Here is a 15,579-nt window from a genome sequence, read left to right on the forward strand (position 1 = left end):
AATACTACCCACAAACATCTAATTTCTATTTCTTATGCTACACAAAAACGCTTATTCTGATCTCTTCAGTCCAGCTACCTGTAATATTGTCCAGTTGTTTCATTATATCACAGCATTTAGTATGTTATACTTTTGTTCATGTTCTTGACAGGTAGCTTGTTTAACTCACTCCATATCTGTGTTCACTGAGGGGATACTGATGATGAAACGAACGTTGGTCGGAATAATTCAACTAGATCCTAAACAGTTATTGGAAGATGGAATACGTAAGGAATTAGTTAAACAAGTGGCTTTTGCACTTCACCGAGGGTTAGTGTTTAATCCCAAAACAAAGGTGAGATATGTGTAAATACTTGAGAAAGAAAGATCACTGTAGAAAAATGATTATACTAGTTTAATTATAGATCATTTGTTGTAAACTTAATTATCATTGAAAACACTGAACACTTTTTACTTAAAGTAATCTGTCAATTTTCTAACTTCAGCCAATAAAGTTTAGTAACTTTATAACCGATAATATATTTAGATCAAAGGGCTTGACATTCAAAAAATATTTATGTATTTCCTTTTTTTTTCCAAGAAATTCATCATTCACTATCTCTAAAACAATCCTGTAATAAGTAATTTTCTTCTCCTATCTTTAAATGTACTTTTTACATTTCTCCAGTTGTCATGTACAAGATTTTCCCACTTTGTTCAACACACTGCTGATTACTTACAAAACTGATGCAAGTCTAATAACACAATATTTTGAGATGAAAAGTCTGAGACTGAAAACAAAATTATTTCACATATTAAATAAGAAACCTTTGTTACAAATCACAGCAAGTTAGCTTCTCTGATAAGAAACATATCTGTAAATCATGCTTGGCTGAAAGCCAGTGATGAAAATCACCACAGGATGGTATTTGATGGCAAGGAAGTATTTTGTTGGCCATTTGTCAACAAATTGATAATACTGAAACATGACATGAAAAACTTGTTAACTTTGTGAAAGAATAATGTATCTCACTGAATTCAGAGTTCTGTTGTGGAAAATTATTAGTGTTTTTTTATAGTTATTAGTGCACAAGTATATGGGATAAAAATTTAAGTGCAGTAAGTTTAATATTTGCAGTCATGAATAACTAAATATTAAGTTAAATGAACTAAACTTCCTGTCAAAAAAAAATTAATGTATTGCTTAGCAACTCTCTCAGGCTGTGTGTTATTGGTCATGGCCTTAGCTTACTCACAGATAAATATATTGCTTAGCAACTCTCTCAGACTGTGTGTTATTGGTCATGACTCACAGATAAATGTATTGCTTAGCAACTCTCTCCAGACTGTGTGTTATTGGTCATGGCCTTAGCTTACTCACAGATAAATGTATTGCTTAGCATCTCTCTCCAGACTGTGATATTGGTCATGGACTTAGTTTACTCACAGATAAATGTATTGCTTAGCATCTCTATCCAGACTGTGATATTGGTCATGGCCTTAGTTTACTCACAGATAAATGTATTTCTTAGCATTTCTCTCCAGACTGTGATATTAGTCATGGCCTTAGCTTACTCACAGATAAATGTATTGTTTAGCATCTCTCTCCAGACTGTGATATTGGTCATGGACTTAGCTTATTTACAGATAAATCTTCAGATTTTTTTTGTCTGATCTGTTTTCATCCACGATTTGTTTAATTGTTTCTCTTTGATGTTATAATGGTCCCAAGAGTCCAGCAGTGTTGGTCAGATACATTATTATCAAGTGTCATATTAGTCCCAAATGTCCAGTAAGCAAAGAATGTTAGCTATCACATGTCCCTCTGTTTTAACATATCAGGAATGATTTTATCAGAAAAGTTGTCATAATAAAACAAGTTCTGTAACACATAGAAAATTTAATTTATACAATCCAGTTCCTTTATTTGTCATACAGTATGGTAGGAAGTGTTTTAGTATTTCTGGAGACTCAATGTATCATACTTTTGTTTTTCCAATAACCACTTTATTGTCCATACTTGTGTAATAAACTTTCTTAAAGAGTATTTGCATAGCACCATAACTGCACTATCTATTGACTGTTAAAAATTCATTTTTCATTTATTGTTATGTAAAGACCATCCACCTTTCTATTCTTGTGATGTCATTTAGGGTTGACTGTTAAACATTCAGTCATGACATTTATTGTTATGTAAAAACCATCCACCTTTCTACTCATGATCACATATTCTGTCAGAATATGACTTACAGTTTTATTTAAGTGCTGCACTTTGAACCCATACCAATGATAATTATTCTAGAACTTGCTATGTATGTATCCATTTCTAATTAAAATTAACATTAAACCTACATCTAACATTGAAGTATAATTCTATTCATTATATTCTTTTTTACAATATTGGTGGCACTTTAATAAACTTCATCAGTAATTTGGTATACAGAACCACATATGATTTCCTAAGAATTATTGAATTCTTTAGTCTAGTGACCTTGTCCCTAAATTAGAAGCACTGGGCCAAGTTATGGATGGGTTTCGGTCGTTCATTTGAATACATTCAGGACTATGTCAGCATCTATGGTTTAAAGATATGGCAAGAAGAGGTTTCCAGAATTATCAACTACAATGTAGAACAGGAATGCAATGCTTTCTTGAGACACAAGGTGAAATTGTTGCAATAATTATTTTAATTTTTTGAATGTGCTTTACATGTGTAGTTCATAATTTATGTGAAGCTCAAACACATTTAAATACAGTTATACATGTAATATGTAGCCTTTCAGTAAATATTCAACTAATCAAACTTCCTCTTGCTATGATGATAAATTTAAAGAAATCTAGTATAAGCTCATAAAATGTGTTTCAATACAGTAATTATTAATTATTAGTAATTATTTTATGAACTTAAATATTAAAATTTGTATTTTTCTTAAATGATAACAGAATGATACATTGTTTTATTATTGTTACAACAATTAACATCTTTTAATAGGTTCAAGATTGGCAAAGTGTATACCAGTCCAAAAATATTCCCATACCTAAATTCCCTGCTTTGGATAATTCATCTGTTAACTTCATTGGTAGACTAGCAAGAGAATTGTTAAGAATAACAGATCCAAAGTAAGTTTTCATGCATTTAGTTTGAAGTTGCACAATATTTCCAGCCTTAGTTAATGTTAAGCAAAAGTAAAACAGATTTAGCTTTTATATAACCTTACATAAACTGCAAATATTCTACAGTACTTTTATAAAAAATTTATAAAGATTTAGTTAGTTTAGCATTATATAAAAGTAAAATAAGAGTTGGTTAACTCACATTGCATATCACGATACTGTAATGAATGTTTTGGTTAACTCACACTGCATATCACGATACTGTAATGAATGTTTTGGTTAACTCACACTGCATATCACGATACTGTAATGAATGTTTTGGTTAACTCACACTGCATATCACGATACTGTAATGAATGTTTTGGTTAACTCACACTGCATATCACGATACTGTAATGAATGTTTTGGTTAACTCACACTGCATATCACGATACTGTAATGAATGTTTTGGTTAACTCACACTGCATATCACGATACTGTAATGAATGTTTTGGTTAACTCACACTGCATATCACGATACTGTAATGAATGTTTTGGTTAACTCACACTGCATATCACGATACTGTAATGAATGTTTTGGTCAACTCACACTGCATATCACGATACTGTAATGAATGTTTTGGTCAACTCACACTGCATATCACGATACTGTAATGAATGTTTTGGTTAACTCACACTGCATATCACGATACTGTAATGAATGTTTTGGTTAACTCACACTGCATATCACGATACTGTAATGAATGTTTTGGTTAACTCACACTGCATATCACGATACTGTAATGAATGTTTTGGTTAACTCACACTGCATATCACGATACTGTAATGAATGTTTTGGTTAACTCACACTGCATATCACGATACTGTAATGAATGTTTTGGTTAACTCACACTGCATATCACGATACTGTAATGAATGTTTTGGTTAACTCACACTGCATATCACGATACTGTAATGAATGTTTTGGTTAACTCACACTGCATATCACGATACTGTAATGAATGTTTTGGTCAACTCACACTGCATATCACGATACTGTAATGAATGTTTTGGTCAACTCACACTGCATATCACGATACTGTAATGAATGTTTTGGTTAACTCACACTGCATATCACGATACTGTAATGAATGTTTTGGTTAACTCACACTGCATATCACGATACTGTAATGAATGTTTTGGTTAACTCACACTGCATATCACGATACTGTAATGAATGTTTTTATTTAATTTCATTGAAACAAGAATTTAAATGTTTGCATATTCCTTTCAGAACTTGACATTTCTTGTTTGACCCAGTAGCTATGGCTGTGAAACTTCAGTATACCTCTTCTGAGATTCCTCAGTCACATCATTGACATAATTTTGAAGCTTCAATTGATATTTCAATCTTTTATTTCTCTTTGTACTCCAGAATTTCACAGCAGGTAGTATTTAATCAGGGAGTCAAATTTATTCCAGATATTGGGTACCTCAGTTCTCTGTTGACATTGTAATTTGGTCAGAGAGTCAAACTTATTCCAGATATTGGGTACATAATTTCTTTGTTGACATCGTAATTTAGTCAGGGAGTCAAACTTATTCTAGATATTGGGTATATCACTTCTCTGTTGATGTTGTAATTTAGTCAGGGAGTCAAATGTATTCCAGATATTGGTTATCACACTTCTCTTTGATGTTGTAATTTTGTCAGAGAGTCAAACGTATTCAGATATTGGTTATCACACTTCTTATTTAATGTTGCAATTTTGTCAGAGAGTCAAACATTTTTCAGATATTGGGTATCTCACTTTTCTGTTGACGTTGTAATTTAGTCAGGGAGTTAAACTTATTCCTAATGTTTGGTATCTCACTTCTCTCTTGACATTGTACAGTTGGAGGGTGGGACTTTGGCCATTGATTTGGATTTTCAAAACAATGAATTTGATTTGTCTACTTTTTCTTTTCTTAGTAGAGGTGAATGAAAGAACCTTTTATGTTATGTTGGCCAAAACCCAACTTTAGATTTCATTAACCATTTCACTACAGACAGGACAAAGGGCATGCATCAATATGTTTCAATATGTATATTTTCAAACTTAAATTAAACAATTTTGTTATTGAACATCAAAATACCCAGCTTCACTCAAGTTATTAGATTCATATTTTATAATTCTGCAGTGTGTGTGTTTGTATTTTGAATGTACTTTAGGTAGAAGATAGAGCCAACTAATGTATAATAAAACTCTTTCCTGTAAGTTAAGAATTATTTATTTTCATCTTAGTACTTTATCACTGCAGTAATTTCACATCACATTTTATCAGTTTTCTGTAAATTATTTATCATTGCAGTGATAGACATCATTAGTTGGCAGTAAGTTAACTTCTTCGTGGTTTTACCTTCAACATTTTATTCTTTCATTATTGGTTGCCAGTACCAGTTCCTGAACTTATAAAAACAAATGCAAAATTGTACATTCAAATTTTATAAAACAGACTATTTTAAGTATTTGTCCTATTTTATAAAACAGACTATTTTACAAGTGTTTGTCCTATTTTATAAAACAGACTATTTTACAAGTGTTTGTCCTATTTTATAAAACAGACTATTTTACAAGTGTTTGTCCAATTTTATAAAACAGACTATTTTACAAGTGTTTGTCCAATTTTATAAAACAGACTATTTAGGTGTTTGTCCAATTTGATAAAGCAGGTTGTTTTGTCCTTAAATTGTGTAACTGCAAAGAAAATTTAAAATTTTCAAATCTCTTGTGTTTTACCAAAATTCTTTAACCATTTTGTTTTGAAGTCAATTTCCCAAACATTTATTTAAACCTTTTCTTGTATCCTGATGGTCTGTTCCATGTGACCTGGGAGGTCATGATGCCTTTCTTTCTCTTCATGTTGCCTTTAACTGGCTAAGAAATATTTAGCCCCATATCTTATTGAATTTTGTTTATTTTTGGCAAATTTTTTTACCTTTTCTGTTTCAACATTATTTGGTAGAAAACATCCACATATTGTTCATTCAGTAAACAAGAAATAGGAAAAAATATAATACTTTGTATAGACCTTCAGGAAGCATAGGGAGTTATATGGCAAAAGGTTTTTTTTAATTCTAATCTAAAAAATAATACCTAGGCATACAGATTCCCTTAGTATGTGTGAGAAGTTCCAGATCTTTCAGTTCTTTCCTGTTGGAGTGGTCACTCTCACACACAGAGACAGGCTATTTTATTATTTTTATTATTATCATAGATGTATCAATTGTAGTTTGTAATGTAATATTATATATATGTTTTATTTCCTTAAACTGAAAGAAAATTGTTAAATATCCTTTCTTATGTGTGACATTGCCTTCTGTCCTCATCTTAAATTGGTCAGAGCATATTGTATTACACCTACCATACAGCATCTTTAGTGGTTGAAAAGCTAGAAACTCTCACAGTTGTATTGAAGGGAAAACCTGGATTTATAAGGGAAATATTAAGTCTATTGATTAAGCTGTTTCTCTGAATAGAAATAAATTTTTGTTTTAGTGACTTGCATGTAGATTAGTTAGAAAGCCAGGTAAGTTAGTGATTCTTTGAATACTAGTGTAGTTATTTGATCATATTTTGTTTTTATAAGATGAATTATTTAAATCTACTAAAAGTAATTTGTCCACAAATTATAGTGAGGCTTAGCTAGTATGACACACGACTACAAAACCAGTTGAATGACGTACTGTAAAAGGTCTTGACATTTGCACTCCGACCTTACTTGTATATATATAGGGTTAATTTAAGGTTGTCTAAAGGAAACAATAATTCCTTGTTTGGTTAACTGTGAGCAATATAATGTATTTTGAAGCTTCACTGACTTAGTTATTTACTAACTAATTATTGTACATTTGAAGAACTTGAACATTACCAGTAATTATTTTAATTGTTTCAGAACTACTGTATACATTGATCAGATGAGTGGTTGGTATGATTCCAAAACCCACAGTGAAATCATCAACATGAGAATATTTTCTCTCATACAGGTAAGTTCTGATGAAACTTAAGGTAGGGTGAATAAAAGTTTTAGCATATATCTTATAATATTAATATGCATGTGTGTTGAACTTCTAACAGTATTAGAAAATTAAGTTTTTATTTATTATTTCTATATATACATACGTATTCATTATTTTGAGGGAGTATACACTGTATTGTGTGCAATAAATGTGTGGAATAAGATAATTTGTTTCAATTATTTTTAAATAGTAGAAATAAGGTATTGAATAAAAAGAACAACAGAGGGAAATATAAATACCTAAACACAACCAGGAAGTACTGTAGTTCCTGTTCCTATAACCTCATTAACCTAAACTTGTATGTATTGATGTTTGGTAGTTGATTTCATTACCTTATTTGTAACAAGTTTTTATTTTTGGTATCTTTCTGCTACTGTCTTTAATTTTCAATAAGAGTTCTATATCAAGAAATTGGCTTTTTTTGGTTACTTTCAAATTCTTGGGAGAATGTTATATAAAGAGTTGCTAACAAGTTCCATGCTTATCTAAGAAATCAGTAACAGAAAAACAATATTATTTTCTGAATGGTGAGCTTTGTAATATTTATCTTTCTATAAATGGTGCTTGGCATGCCCATACCCTTGCTTTAAATACAAGGGTTGACAGTTTGTGCTGTCATTCCACAAAACATGCACTGTAGTGTACTTTGGTGTTTGTGTATGAGAATGGTTTTTATATCCCACTATTCAGTCATACACGAGTAGCCACAAAGTTAATGGTGGGTAGGTTGACTTCCTTCTATTTCTTATTTTTTAAGCTAGAGAAAACCATACAGCTAATTCTTGTATAGCTTTGCACAAAAACACCACATATAATATTCCATATTTTATTGATTTTAAAGTATTATTGTCATAGAGGTTACTTAACTTGTACATCTATTTTTATCAGTAAAAGTTTTAGTTCTGTATTTATTTAAGATATTTAGTATTTTTAGCTACTTTTGTGAAAAGGATTGTCTTTGTAAGTTATAAATTACTATTAAATTTATTTAAATTCTGATCTATATATTTCGGCTACTTTCAGTTAAAAGTTTTTATAACAGCAAAATAAATAACAAATGTTAACATTTCCAGAGGAGTGTTGGAACTCCAGGATTGACTGGGCTTGACAAACTTTTGTCCTTTATGATTGTCACTGAACTTCAAACCATAGTTGCTGCTATAGAGAAGTCAGTATCAAAGGACAAGACATGGATGGACACTCTTCACAGCTGCATTAAAGGAGGTCACTGTCTTGTCAGTAAGTCTTCAGTCATACTACATTGAGTGTCAGTAGTTTTGTTACTTCATCAAATTTGTATAAATTTCTTGAATGATTCTTTATACTCATTGTTTTTCACAAACTGGATGGTATGTTGGACTCTTTTAGTTGTAACTAAATTTTTGTTGATTCATTTTTAAGATTTACTTAAGTCCTGAGTATTCTTGTTAACTGCCACATTTGTGTCGATGATAGCCTAAAACTTATATTATTTTGTTTTTAAGATAAAGTAACGGCATGCATTATCTAGTTTTACTATTATACTTCTCTAATAGAAGTTGTTTTGCATATTAATGTATGAACTTGTGGCAAATCTACAACTAAGTTATCTAAGCTTGTGAGATACTGTGATTAATACTCCTGATGAAATAATGCATTTTATAAGTTAATAAAACTATATTTAATAAACTATACTCTGTACCACATTCATTTGTTATATTTTCTCTGGATAAATAACTTGCTCTGATTATAAATTAATATTATCTCTATGATTCCATTAAAGATGGATATTTCTGTTCATAAGTTCTGTACTTAGTTTATTAAAAAAGAAACGTGCTAATGACACACTAAGCACTTTCCTTAATTTGTTTAGATTTAATCATATTTATTCTGTCCCAAAATCAGCCCTTAGATAATTTCATTACACACCAAAATCAGCCCCTAGATAATTTCATTACACCCCACAGCTTTAATAAACCTGTGATCAATATTTAAAGATATTTCACATACAAAACAAATCTTTAAATTCATATTACCTTTATGAGATTATATACATTAAGTAAATCTGTGGAATTATATTACAGTTTCAAATAACATTACTTTTGTTTCATAATGGAAGTGAGCTGATGAGACCAGCATCAGCTATTGTAATTTACTTTTATTTAAGATCAAGCAATTACTAGTGTAACTAGTTAGTTTATAGTACAACTACCAGAGTCCATGTTAGTTAGTTTATACTAGAACTACCAGGGTCCATGTTAGTTAGTCTCTAGCAGAGTTACCAGATAAAAGAACTACACTGCACAACTACATAGTTTCACTGTGATTCATGATCATACAGCCTGCTCCAGTAACATTTTATAACTGTATTTTGTATTTCATATGGAAGGTGTATGTACATATATGTATGTCTATTTTGCTGAAGAAAATTTTTTATATTGAAGGTCAGCCGGCAAGAGTGTATGGTCAGGCCATGACAAAAGCTACAAAATCACTCACTCTGTTTTTAGAAAGTATTCAGAAGGTAAGTGTTCAAAGTATGAATTTATTTCTATCAGAGTTTCATGCACCAACATAATATTGAGTATGATGTCAGAGTTATAAACATTTAATGTTACTGTACATTACAGTATCAGTTTACAAGGATGTTAAAACTTTAGACAAGCTCTACAACTTTCCTAAATGCATGTGTAAACTTGTAACAGACAAAAGTATTTTTATTTTCCAGATGAACACCATTTTGTACACAGTTTCTTCCAGTAAAGTTGGAAATACAATTGACATTATTTCTACAGTTCCAGATTGAACTGTCTGTGTGCTCATTCAGTTCAGTGATTACCTGCTGTTTTATTTTACCAAAAGACATATAATGACACTTTGTTTTCAGGACAGAGCTTTGTCTCTAGTTTGAAAGATTAAGTATAGGGAAGTATTTTAAGGCTTTTATACCACAGAAAACCAGTTAAATTGTTATTATTGTTATAGAAGTTTGTGGAAAGAGTAAGACTAACATTATAAAACTTATTGTGCACAATAAACCAGTTAAATTATTATTATTATTATTATTATTATAGAAGTTTGTGAAAAGAGTGAGGCTTACATTATAATACTTATTGTGCACAATAAACCAGTTAAAGTATTATTATTATTATTATCGAAGTTTGTGAAAAGAGTAAGGCTTACATTATAATACTTATTGTGCACAATAAACCAGTTAAATTATTATTATTATTATTATTATAGAAGTTTGTGAAAAGAGTAAGGCTTACATTATAATACTTATTGTGCACAATTAACCAGTTAAATTATTTTTATTATAGAAGTTTGTGAAAAGAGCACGGCTTGCATTATAATACTTATTGTGCACAATAAACCAGTTAAATTGTTATTATTATTATTATTATAGAAGTTTGTGAAAAGAGTAAGGTTTACATTATAATACTTATTGTGCAGAATAAACCAGTTAAATTGTTATTATTATTATTATAGAACTTTGTGGAAAGAGCAAGGTTTACATAATAATACTTATTGTGCACAATAAACCGGTTAAATTGTTATTATTATTATTATAGACGTTTGTGAAAAGAGCAAGGTTTACATTATAATACTTATTGTGCACAATTAACCAGTTAAATTGTTATTATTATTATTACAGAAGTTTGTGAAAAGAGTAAGGCTTACACTATAATACTTATTGTGTACAATAAACCAGTTAAATTGTTATTATTATTATTATTATAGAACTTTGTGGAAAGAGCACGGCTTACATTATAATACTTATTGTGCACAATAAACCAGTTAAATTGTTATTATTGTTATTGAAGTTTGTGGAAAGAGTAAGGCTTACACTATAATACTTATTGTGTACAATAAACCAGTTAAATTGTTATTATTATTATTATTATTATTATAGAACTTTGTGGAAAGAGCACGGCTTACATTATAATACTTATTGTGCACAATAAACCAGTTAAATTGTTATTATTGTTATTGAAGTTTGTGGAAAGAGTAAGGCTTACACTATAATACTTATTGTGCACAATAAACCAGTTAAATTGTTATTATTATTATTATTATTATTATAGAACTTTGTGGAAAGAGTACGGCTTACATTATAATACTTATTGTGCACAATAAACCAGTTAAATTGTTATTATTGTTATTGAAGTTTGTGAAAAGAGTAAGGCTTACACTATAATACTTATTGTGCACAATAAACCAGTTAAATTGTTATTATTGTTATTGAAGTTTGTGAAAAGAGTAAGGCTTACATTATAATACTTATTGTGCACAATAAACCAGTTAAATTGTTATTATTATTATTATAGAAGTTTGTGAAAAGAGTAAGGCTTACATTATAATACTTATTGTGCACAATAAACCAGTTAAATTATTATTATTATTATTATTATTATAGAACTTTGTGAAAAGAGCAAGGCTTACATTATAATACTTATTGTGCACAATAAACCAGTTAAATTGTTATTATTATTATTGAAGTTTGTGAAAAGAGTAAGGCTTACATTATAAAACTTATTGTGCACAATAAACCAGTTAAATTGTTATTATTATTATTATAGAAGTTTGTGAAAAGAGTAAGGCTTACATTATAATACTTATTGTGCACAATTAAGTAGTTAAATTATTATTATTATTATTATTATTATTATAGAACTTTGTGAAAAGAGCACGGCTTGCATTATAATACTTATTGTGCACAATAAACCAGTTAAATTATTATTATTATTATTATAGAAGTTTGTGAAAAGAGTAAGGCTTACATTATAATACTTATTGTGCACAATAAACCAGTTAAATTGTTATTATTATTATAGAAGTTTGTGGAAAGAGTAAGGCTTACATTATAAAACTTATTGTGCACAATAAACCAGTTAAATTGTTATTATTATTATTACAGAAGTTTGTGAAAAGAGTAAGGCTTACACTATAATACTTATTGTGCACAATTAAGTAGTTAAATTATTATTATTATTATTATAGAACTTTGTGAAAAGAGCACGGCTTGCATTATAATTCTTATTGTGCACAATAAACCAGTTAAATTGTTATTATTATTATTATTATTATTATTATAGAACTTTGTGAAAAGAGCACAGCTTACATTATAATACTTATTGTGCAAAATTAACCAGTTAAATTATTTTTATTATTATAGAGGTTTTTGAAAAGAGTAAGGCTTGCATTATAATACTTATTGTGCACAATAAACCAGTTAAATTATTTTTATTATTATAGAGGTTTTTGAAAAGAGTAAGGCTTACATTATAATACTTATTGTGCACAATTAACCAGTTAAATTATTTTTATTATAGAATTTTGTGAAAAGAGCACGGCTTACATTATAATACTTATTGTGCACAATAAACCAGTTAAATTGTTATTATTATTATTATAGAAATTTGTGAAAAGAGTAAGGCTTACATCATAATACTTATTGTGCACAATAAACCAGTTAAATTGTTATTAGTATTATAGAAGTTTGTGAAAAGAATAAGGCTTACATTATAAAACTTATTGTGCACAATTAACCAGTTAAATTGTTATTATTATTATAGAACTTTGTGGAAAGAGCAAAGTTTACATTATAATACTTATTGTGCACAATAAACCAGTTAAATTGTTATTATTATTATAGAAGTTTGTGAAAAGAGTAAGGCTTGCATTATAATACTTATTGTGCACAATAAACCAGTTAAATTATTTTTATTATTATAGAGGTTTTTGAAAAGAGTAAGGCTTACATTATAATACTTATTGTGCACAATTAACCAGTTAAATTATTTTTATTATAGAAGTTTGTGAAAAGAGCAAGGCTTACATTATAATACTTATTGTGCACAATAAACCAGTTAAATTGTTATTATTATTATTATTATAGAAATTTGTGAAAAGAGCACGGCTTGCATTATAATACTTATTGTGTACAATAAACCAGTTAAATTGTTATTATTATTATAGAACTTTGTGGAAAGAGCAAGGTTTACATTATAATTCTTATTGTGCACAATTAACCAGTTAACTTGTTATTATTATTATTATTATTATAGAAGTTTGTGAAAAGAGTAAGGCTTACACTATAATAACTGAAGTGGGTTAGCATAGTGGTGATGAGAAACCCACTTGAAGTAAAAATGTATCTCAAGACTGCTGGTATGGGTATTAAAACGTTTATTAAAATAAGGTTGAAACGCTGTTCTCTACTTTATTTTAATAAAAGTTTTAATACCCTTACCAGCAGTCTTGAGAATACATGGGTTAGCATAACTATTCCAGTGATAGTGAAATTTATGGTTCTCACCTTTGTATATTGTTGTTATTTACTTGGTACAAAAATAAACAAAGTTTGAACTGTTTGTAGCACAATTCTAAGTACACAGGAGAAAATAAGCTAGAGTTTGACTAAAATCTGTAGAGTAAATGAAATAACATTACCAATTTTGAATCATGTTTTTGTGTGCTTCTGTTATAAAATCTGGACCACAAAATATCAGTGTTAACCTAGTGAATAAAACTGATCAAAGTTGTATCTTGAATATGTTAGAAGATATTCTGAAGAAACTGATCAAAATTGTATGTTGAATATGTTGCAAGATATTCTGAAGAAACTGATCAAAGTTGTATCTTGAATATGTTACAAGATATTCTGAAGAAACTGATCAAAGTTGTATCTTGAATATGTTGCAAGATATTCTGAAGTTTGTATCTTGAATATGTTGCAAGATATTCTGAAGAAACTGATCAAAGTTGTATCTTGAATATGTTGCAAGATATTCTGAAGAAACTGATCAAAATTGTATGTTGAATATGTTGCAAGATATTCTGAAGAAACTGATCAAAGTTGTATCTTGAATATGTTACAAGAATATGTTGCAAGATATTCTGAAGAAACTGATCAAAGTTGTATCTTGAATATGTTGCAAGATATTCTGAAGAAACTGATCAAAGTTGTATCTTGAATATGTTGCAAGATATTCAAAAAAAGGGGAAGTATTAGAGTGAAAAGTTATCTTTAAATGAGTTGTATTTTAGATTAGAAAACAAATCCATGTGTTTTAGATTTAGCATGAACTTATGGTGGTTGTCTCTAAAAGAAGAACATTTTGTTACAGTGTAGTAGATGTATGTTGCTTTCTACTCATGGTGGGCACATTACAGATAACCTTTTGCACAGTTTTAAGCTTAACAACAAACAAAAAAAAATACTGCTGTTTGGTTGTCATGAAAATTTTATAAATGCGTTTATTAAGCTTATTTCATGTTTGCCAGCTATTTTAATTACAAATGTTATTCGTTTCATAACAACATAATTTTGGTTTAGATTTTTCTCCATTTGCAACTTTTATTCTGTTCTCCAGGTTGGACAGATGCAGTTGTTGAGAAGGCAAATTAAGTTTGAATTAAACACAACTTGTAAGTTTGACTCCAAACATTTGGCAAGTGCTCTTCAGACCATGAACGAGTAAGTGTTTCTGATTTTTATGAAGTTGAATGATGTAAGTTTGAATTAAACACAAGGTAATTTCAGTTGTATAGATCATGAATCAATATTTGTATGTTTTCTTATGTTGTAATTTATTAAAATTATAAGTGATGAACTGATGTTATACAATTAAGCTGAGAAATGTTCCTGTTTCTCTTATAAACAGTGAATAATTGGGTTTCTAATTTTTTATTGCATTTTGTAGCTTGATGAAATAATAGATGATTGACGAGTCAAGCAAACAGTTTTAATACTTTTTTCATTCAGTTGTATAAGTAGAATCTAAAGGTACAAAACATTGCCTATTGTCAGTGTACATGCATTACAAATAATGTTTTAAATATGATGTGTTAAATGACACTCTTAAGTACAGTAAGATACATGGTTTTGGATTTACATACACATTTCACTTATAAACTGTTTTTGAAAGTAGATTCCTACTTGTTCAATGAGTTAATAGCTCCCACAGAAAAACTATATGACATACCAAAATATAACATGAACACTATCACAACAGGTGAGGAACTTTCAGTTTTCAAGTATTTATCTAAATTTCAAATTTTAAGGAAACAACATAATTCTAACTCGTATTTCACTAATTTCTAATTCAAAAATATTCATATTGGTGCATGATAATTTTGTAATGTTTATTTATTGTAATTTGCAAAGACAGATGACAAATATTTCAAACTTGTATTTTTTATGTAGCTCCAAAGTGTCTTGTCTGTAAACATTGCACTTCATTAAACGTTTTAGAACTCTCCTGATCATCCCAGAGTATTGGTTTGTATTTAATAAGAAAGTGTCATCCATTGTGAATAGTATTATCCATTTGTTTTCACTGATTTTACTAGTGTGTGATCTTGGACCCACCCTTTTATGATCTCACAGCATGCAATTTTAATAACTACTTAAAAAGTTTAGGAAAGGCTTCAGTACAACTGTACAGAGCAGATTATAAACAATT

General features: G+C 29.1%; 1 pseudogene across 1 annotated transcript in view; it reads left to right on the forward strand.

Moving 5' to 3' along the window:
- The window catches only part of LOC143242285 (WASH complex subunit 5-like), a 53,450-nt pseudogene extending 38,077 nt beyond the window's left edge, over positions 1 to 15,373 (forward strand). The window contains exons 18-24 of the transcript XR_013022579.1: positions 152 to 334; positions 2,462 to 2,642; positions 2,972 to 3,099; positions 7,009 to 7,099; positions 8,206 to 8,371; positions 9,556 to 9,635; positions 14,488 to 15,373. The product of XR_013022579.1 is annotated as a WASH complex subunit 5-like (transcript). The remainder of the gene's footprint in view (positions 1 to 151; positions 335 to 2,461; positions 2,643 to 2,971; positions 3,100 to 7,008; positions 7,100 to 8,205; positions 8,372 to 9,555; positions 9,636 to 14,487) is intronic.
- The last annotated feature ends 206 nt before the right edge of the window (positions 15,374 to 15,579 follow it).

The sequence above is a fragment of the Tachypleus tridentatus genome, unplaced genomic scaffold (genome assembly GCF_004210375.1).
Source record: "Tachypleus tridentatus isolate NWPU-2018 unplaced genomic scaffold, ASM421037v1 Hic_cluster_2, whole genome shotgun sequence".
In the NCBI taxonomy this organism is placed as follows: Eukaryota; Metazoa; Arthropoda; class Merostomata; order Xiphosura; family Limulidae; genus Tachypleus; species Tachypleus tridentatus.